The following is a 9,343-nucleotide window of genomic DNA, read 5'->3' as shown; positions in this document are numbered from 1 at the left end:
CGCAAATTTTACGCCCCCTAGCATCTTTTCGATGTATCAGCATTACAACCCAGGCAGCCATGGTGCTTGTATTACAGGAATCGCTACGCAATATGGCGCCGATCGAAGCTAATCTGGTCACCGTGGATGAATGTGGTGGGTGAGAAGTTTCTACTTCTCTTCACTAATTCAGCTAACATTAATGGCGATAAAGCGATGAAACCATGTAGCAATGCGATGCATGCATGGACCGATGGAACCTGCGTCGCCTTTTGTATAACTCCACATGGGAAGGGAGAAATGTTAATTAGCTGAAGGACTACTTACCACGGATCACTCCATGGCATGTTTAACTAAATATTCAATGTAAACAAGGATTACTTACCACGTATCGCTACATAGCACATTTAACTAAATAATGAAACAACGATTACTTACCACGTATCGCTACATAGCACATTTAACTAAATAATGAAACAACGATTACTTGCCACGTATCGCTACATAGCACATTTAACTAAATAATGAAACAACGATTACTTACCACGTATCGCTACATAGCACATTTAACTAAATAATGAAACGATTACTTACCACGTATCGCTACATAGCACATTTAACTAAATAATGAAACAACGATTACTTACCACGTATCGCTACATAGCACATTTAACTAAATAATGAAACAACGATTACTTACCACGTATCGCTACATAGCACATTTAACTAAACACTGAAACAACGATTACTTACCACGTATCGCTACATAGCACATTTAACTAAATAATGAAACAACGATTACTTACCACGTATCGCTACATAGCACATTTAACTAAATAATGAAACGATTACTTACCACGTATCGCTACATCGCACATTTAACTAAATACTGAAACAACGATTACTTACCACGTATCGCTACATAGCACATTTAACTAAATACTGAAACAACGATTACTTACCACGTATCGCTACATAGCACATTTAACTAAATAATGAAACAAGGATTATTTTCCATGCGTCACTCCATGCCATGTTTAATTACTTTAAAATTGTCATCTTAAATCCAAATTCCGAAGAACAATAATTGCTGACAGATAATATAAAAAATAGATAGAGAGTGAAATGGAAAATGTTATTAAAATTTAAAACAACTAATAAAAAGTCATGCGAAAGTGATCAAGTAGTAAATGAGTACATGAGCCCACTAGCGATATTATAATACCCCTATAGTTAGCTTTCATTCGAGTGTATTGGACAATCAGCAATGTCTTCATAATTATTTTATTAAACACATCGTGCATGTAATTCAGACATTTTCTAGGCGAATTAAATTCTTCTCATTTTTCGTTTGAATGGGTGTTCATTTCCTTTATTACAGGATGATTTATGCTGAAATTATGTGCGTGTGGGAAAATAGCTGCGTTATGCGCCTGACAAACCGGAAACTGAACAAACCACGTTGTTCTCAAAATGATTTGACGAATGTTAGCTGTTGTTGATTGCATACAACTATGCTAAGTACTTCAAGTTCTGTCGTGTTTATCAAAAGGTTAGATCTCCGGAATAGTTCACATTGCTCAGTCAGCAGCAATAAAGGCACAAGTATGCGTGGACGTTCTCTGTTAGCACTGCAGATTTGAAATGTAATACGAGGCCTCCCAGCCGAGGTGGTTAGCACGTCAGCGCGGCTCATTGTCCCAGGAACCTCTGATGAGTGCGGTCGATGTGAGTTCAAGTCAAGATCATGCTAACTTCCGCTCCTGCCGTAAGTGGGAAGGTCAGACAGCAACCTGCGGATAGTCGTAGGTTCTGCCCGGTTTCCTCCCTCCATAATGCTGACCGTGATATATTGTTGAGTACGGAGTAAAACACTAATCAAATAAATAAAAGAATCAATTGTAATTCTTTTATCTGTGCATTTTGGGTGTAACGTATAAAAGGCGTACAACATAGAGAATAAAATTATGGTATGAAAATGATGGAAATTGTCATGGTATCAGTTGTATTGATGAAAGTTTGAAATTCTCTGCGAGAAGGTATGCGGTTCAGTGATGAGGTTGCGAATGACGTTCGATGCTGCTATGTATATGTATCTATGCTTCGAAACAAGACATTCGTATACCAGTCGTCAACCAAGATGGACGTTCCAAATCAATAATCGCAAGGTTAATTCCCAAAACGGCTTTCAACATAAACTACCAAAGAACTAAGAAAGTATATAAAGTACGAAAATAAGACGGATTCATGCAAAGAGATGCAGTTTTCGATTATGTTTCAAGGTCTCAAGGTATGTTCTAGGCAACTAAGTGAAATCAATATTGAAACTATGTACGTTTATCATGCTATAATATCAGCTGTCGATAATAACGTACGTATCTCATTTGCGCTTTGATTGCAACTGTCCAACACGGTGATCTAATTCAGCACGATGAATACCCTTCCCAGCTGATGGCATAGGAACGTCCAGATTTCGACGCTCGGCATTTTTCAACAGCATTTGTTTGGCTAACTTTCTAAGGCTTGCTTATTGGCCTCGGGATGCTTGAGGCTGAGTTACAGCACTGAACGTTACCATTGTCGTTGATGGAAAATTATTAGGTACCGTAGGCCAGATGAAGGACGATCAGCTTCGTGGAGTTATTCTGTGCGATGTGCGATGCAATTCGGCAAGGGTTAGGTCATAACCATTGCTGATTACGGACAGCCTACCCTGACGACCGACAATAGGCCAACCCCAAATTGACAGGCCGCCATCGACCGTTAGGGTAGGTCGTCTTTTAGGCCGTCCCTCTGATTCCTTACAGTATACCATGCACCTCCACTGCTCTCCAAGTCCATGATGGGCCGGGGATCAAAACTCATCAGTTGTCATCGGTTGATTAAACGCATTAAAATATCGATACACACTAGCCACTGATGGGGACCACGTCCTCACAACTATTGTTTAAGAAATCTGAATAGGCTATATATTTATTTATTTATTTATTTATTTATTTATATGATTGGTGTTTTACGCCGTACTCAAGAAATAGTCCACTTATACGACGGCAGCCAGCATTATGGTGGGAGGAAATTCTGGCAGACCTTCCCATGTACGGCCGGGGAGAAAGCCAGCATGAGCTAGACTTCAACTCACAGCGACCGCATTGGTGAGAGGCTCCTGGAGCATTACGCTGCGCTAGCGCACTAACCAACTGAGCCACGCTGAAGTGAACAAGAGTGCGAACTCTTTTATCTCTAAAGATGAAAAAAGTCCAAATGTACCATCTGGCTGATGACGCTGACCACATCATCAGTTTCAGGGAAACCGCGCCATTTTAATTTGTGACGGTGCATTTCATGGCGTGTTTTTGTGACGCAGCATTGACACACCATTCCATGGCGCTGTTTTGTGACGCAGCATTCCACGGCGCGTTTTTTGTGAGGGTGCACTCCACGGCGCGTTTTTATGATGCCGCATTCCATGGTGCGTTTTTGCGACGCTGCATTCCATGACGCCTTTTTGTGACGCTTTTTGTGACATCACTCCACGACATCCCTTGATAGTTTTTTTTTTTTTTCGCAGAATCGTTATCCCTGAGCGGCTCAAGGTTAAAATTTCATATACGTAGGAACCCTTCCCACACTCTCCGCGGCCCGCAGGGCGAGATGCCCGGCTTCCATACAACAGTCATGAAAGATGGTTTCTAGCTGGATGATCGATAATGTTTACTGATGATGCTTACACTTCCATGCGCTCTGCTCAGTTTCCTCCCACCATAATGCTGGCCGCCGTCGTATAAATGAAATATTCTTGAGTACGGCGTAAAACACAAATAACTAAAGAAATATACACACCTGCGTTACAAAAAGGAAAGTTTGTCAATAACATGACAGTGGTCTGTGGTTTATCCCGGACAATTCGGTTTCCTCCGCCAATACAGCCTCCCATTCTACAAGTCAAAATTTTTGAGTATGGCTTTAAACAACAATCACATAGATAATGGTCAGTACGATTAAAGCATTATCTCGTTGTCTGCCAGATCCTTGACCAATGAGGTCGCGTGTTCGAATCCAGTTCTTGCGCATCACGATATCTGATTTCTTTATCGGTTTTATTCTAACTGTGCATGCAAATGCTTATATAGTTACAACTTTTACACATACTCAAACAACATGGCTTAAGCAGAATTAGGTGGGGAAAAAACATAAGCCAAATAGCTTGTTATCCGGAATGAGTAGGGCTTGAACTCACGCCTGTCGCATTGCTGAGAGGCACACTTTCAACGTACGGTTTTTAGATGTTAATGTTAGTATGACAGTGAGCTGTATAAACCGTACTTTCGAAATGCACGTTTTTTAACTTCCGGAATACTATAATACCACATGTACTTGTGCGGAATGGCTTTAATACCTTGGTTGATACTGGGTCCATGGAGCGATGGGTACTATGGGGTAAAACTACATACAGGGCACACTCAAATGCTTGTAGAAAGATTGCACGCTAAATACACACGTAGGTCCCTATAGCCCTTTTAAAAACAAAGGGAAAGCACGCTATCAGCTGATAACAAAAACCTACATATATGTGTACCGGTATAGCTTTATTTGCTTTTTTGCCTACATTATTTGTTCTTCACTACACAGTCTACAGAGGGATAGTGCACATACCGGAAATGCAAAGACGTGAATCATGCGTAACAAAACACCTAGGTGTTGTTGGACTTAATGGCAGTAATTTGTGACAAGGTGTCGGACATGAAAGGACCTTTTTGTCGCAAGCAAACGCTGTCTGATAAGTTCACAATCTCCTTAATTAAACAGTTGGCTTTCACTTTTTCATCTATGTTGGATTCAATCTCGAATCACGCAGAAAACTTAAACACTTAACTCTTTGTCAGCATGTGTCATCCTTTTACCCCAGTCCCTTGTCAGGAACAGCTAAGTTTGACTTCAGATATGGCGAACCGTATGCCTTACCGTGTAAGTCTATCAGCGGTCACGTGACTTGTATTGCGCTCAATCCACAATTTATGTGTGTGCTGAAAACACCGAGATTGTCGACCTTTTGTTTTTTGTTGAGCAATGCAAACACCGACAAGTCTTCCATATGGCGTATACATTTAGGCTTACATGTATACCTTACCCTGTATAGCCCCTATGAGACATGATGTTTTCAATCTATACGTCCACAAGTTATTAATTAAACAAACTATATAGTGTGTCGACAATACTGCGAAAAACGTCATCACTCACTGTTTCCTAAATTCGATGCCCAAAGAGTATAGCACTTTTGTTGGCATATATAGACAGACGGTTTAAACCCTGTGACATTGTTTCCTAAATTCGATGCCCAAAGTGTATAGCACTTTGTTGGCAATATATAGACAGACGGTTTAAACCCTGTGACATTGTTTCCTAAATTCGATGCCCAAAGAGTATAGCACTTTGTTGGCATATATAGACAGACGGTTTTAAACCCTGTGACATTGTTTCCTAAATTCGATGCCCAAAGAGTATAGCACTTTGTTGGCATATATAGGACAGATGGGTTTAAACCCTGTGCGTTGTTTCCTAAATTCGATGCCCAAAGAGCATAGCACTTAGTTGGCATATATAGACAGACGGTTTAAACCATGTGACATTGTTTCCTAAATTCGATGCTCAAAGAGTATAGCACTCTTGCTGGCATATATAGACAGACGGTTTAAACACTATGACGATATGTTTCATGTTTGTCCCCGGAACTATAGGGCCTAAGCTACGCATTCATTTTATAACATCAACATGTTATTCCTGCTTCCTTGAAAACTTATATGTTACCAACCAGCATTGATAGTAAAACCTCTGCAGCGACGACAGTGTGATAACTGGCAAATGATCACATGTATACAAGGTGAAATACGACCTCTTGTCAATTTACCTCATTTTCCGCTTTATTTTATAGCTAACTGTTCATGCAAATGCTTTAACAATAGCAAATTAAACCGTTCCCCACCATAGACTGGTTGTTCTGTGTGTATCTGTTTATGTATGTACGCTAGAGGTAATTTACGTCGCACTGAACATATGTAAACGGGGAGTCAGTGGGTGTGTGCATAGAAATATACGGTGTCTTCTTGTGGCAGGGCGAGTCCATGCTGCCAAAGTGCTGTCGTCACTGAAGCTTCATGCCGAAGACACCAGACATGACACCCCATCCAGTCACATAAAATACAGACACCGAGCCAACCAGTCCTGTTATCTTGGTCTAGCCTCTTAGTACTGAACGCCAAACGAGGCAGTAACAAGTACCATTTATAAAGCCTTTGGTTTTGACCCGACCCGGGTTTGATCTTCCGCGACTTCGAGGCGGACGTTGTAACACTGTAACCCCTGAAGTTGTCAGCTACTCTAGTTGTTGTCTAAGGTGACTTACTACAATTAACTTGACACACTACGACTTGTCTTAACATATGTCAAGCGATAATACGGCAGTTTCCCTAAGGTGTTCCCTGTACCTGGAATTGTTAGTACCGTCGCCTTTGATACCTTTCTAGATCGGATTAAACCCTCAAATGTGTAAAAGTTCCTCTTTTTTAACAAGAGCGAAACATTAGTTTTTTGTGAGTAATATTAACAAGCCCCGTAAAAGTTGAAATGTTAAAATGTTAAATTCAACATTTTTGCAGTAGCGGGGATAGAAAGTGTTTACACTGGTAAATTGACACTTTCTAAGGTGTTAGAAATTTAACACTGTACAAAATTGATAAAACCATGTTGTAATTTAACATTTTGTGGTGTGAAATGAACACTTTTAGGTTTTGTGCCCCACATTAATAATGTTAAAATTCTTGTAACCTGGGTATCATGATACCTGTAAATTACCTGTTATTTATTATTATATTATTATTATTATTTATCATTTATTTAATTGGTCTTTTACGCCGTACTCAAGAATATTTCACTTATACGACGGCGGCCAGCATTATGTGACCAGTGTCCTACAGGACTATGTGACCAGTGTCCTACCGGACTATGTGACCAGTGTCCTACCGGACTATTTGACCAGTGTCCTAGCGGACTATGGTGACCAGTGTCCTCCCGGACTATGTGACCAGTGTCCTACCGGACTATGTGACCAGTGTCCTACCGGACTATGTGACCAGTGTCCTACAGGACCATGTGACCAGTGTCCTACAGGACTATGTGACCAGTGTCCTACCGGACTATGGTCCACCAGCGTCCTACCGGACTAAGTGACTAGTGTCCTCCCGACTATGTGACCAGTGTCCTACCGGACTATTTGACCAGTGTCCTACAGGACTATGTGACCAGTGTCCTACCGGACTATGTCACCAGTGTCAATTGGAAGAATCTTTGGACAGCTCTTTATTTAGCTGTAAAAAAATTCAAACAGTATTTTTTTCAAGATTCAACAACGGGTAAACCCCACTTGGTCTTTAACACCTGACACTGCACGGTTTGCTTGCTCCAGAGAAGAACAGAACCAGAATTCTCTTGGCAGCTACATTTTCTCCCCTTTTCTCTTCATTTTATTTCATTTTTATTTATTTATTATTATTATTTTTTTTTTGATAGAATAACCTGAAAATGATGCACAGAAGTTTCGTAGATCACCCAAGTGGTTGGGAGGTAAACAGTCACCTCAGAGGACTGGCTCACGTCAATATCCCAAACACCACCCAACACTGATATAGTCACCATGTATTTGTGATTTTATCACAAATGCAGGGAATCACTTTACTCAGAAAGTGATCTATTTTGCGTTGAAAGCAAACATGCTTGATTAAGTTTACGTCTAATACATAATAATGATAACACAAATTAATAATATTATTTATTTAATCAGATAATGCTGTACAAAAAGGATGGGCGCTTTTCATGCATGTTGGGTACACAGCGTAATATACATGTACAATGGTTGTAAATCAAAATGTAAATAAATGTGCGTAAAAATACACACGTAAAAGTACTTTTGCGTTAAAGTCATTAAATAACATATGTTTTTTTTAAAATACAGAATAAAAATGTTAAGCATGGTGATAAAAATTCATCTATATAAAACAAATGGGATAGTACGTTTTCGTACAGGATTGGCACAGCGCTTTACGTGTAATATATGTGTAATGTATACATGCTTTTCGTTTTACATTGTACAATTTTTTTCTCCAGTCATATGTTGGCGTGGAATCGTTAGGTGTGTGTAAATATGCTGTGTCTTCTCGTGGCAGGGAGAAGTTGCTGCCACAAGTGAAGAATCATGCCGATGACACCAGACATGACACCCCACGATGTCACATTTTACTGGCATCGGACCAGCCAGTCATGTTTTCTTGTTCTAATGTCTCAGTGCTGAATGCCAAGCACAGTACCATTTTTAAAGTTTTTGGTTTGACCCTACCCGGATTTGATCCCAGGTCTCCCTATCGAAACTGCAATCGGAACACAGATGTGGAAAGTTGAAAAACGCTCTTTTGGGGTTTTTTATTTATATTTATACATATTTGGATGAACGATAAACTCGCACCAATGCGGTTGCTGTGAGTTCAAAACCAGCTCGTGCGGGCAATACGGGAAGGTTTGTCAGCAACCGACTTCCTCCGCGGGCTCTGCCCGGTTCGCTCCTACCACAATGCTGGCTGCCGTCGTATAAGTGAAATATTACTGAGTACGACGTAAAACACCAGTCAAATAAGTAAAGGATTATGGTTAGGATCATACATGGCTCATGTTTAAGATCATGCATGGCTTTTGTTTAAGATCATGCACAGCTTTTCTTTAGGATCATGCATGGCTCATGTGTAGGATAATTCTTGGCTCGTGTAGGATCATTCATGGCTAATGGGTAGGATCATGTATGGCTTATGTTTAGAATCATGCATGGCTCATGTTTAGGATCATGCATGGCTCATGTGTAGGATCATTCATGGCACATGTGTAGGATCATTCATGACTCTTGTGTAGATCATTCATGGCTTATTTGTAGGATCATTCATGGCACATATGTAGGGTCATTCATGGCTCATGTGAAAGATCATTTATGGCTCATGTGTAGGATCATGCATGGCTTATGTTTAGGATTATGCATGGCTTATGTTTATGATCATGCATGGCTTATCTATAGGATCATGCATGCCTCATGTTAGAGATCAATCATGGCTCATGTGTACGATCGTGCATGGCTTATTTGTAGGATCATGCAGGGCTTATGGTTAGAATTATGTATGGCTTATGTTTACAATCATGCATGCCTTATGTTTAGGATCATGCCAGGCTCATCTGTATGATTATGTATGGCTTATGTTTAGGGTCATGCATGGCTTATGTTTAGGATCATGCATGGCTCATGTTTATGATCATGCATGGCTCATGTTTAGGA

Source organism: Liolophura sinensis, chromosome 13, assembly GCF_032854445.1.
Source record: "Liolophura sinensis isolate JHLJ2023 chromosome 13, CUHK_Ljap_v2, whole genome shotgun sequence".
NCBI classification, from domain to species: domain Eukaryota; kingdom Metazoa; phylum Mollusca; class Polyplacophora; order Chitonida; family Chitonidae; genus Liolophura; species Liolophura sinensis.
Note: the sequence above shows the minus strand (reverse complement) of the source record.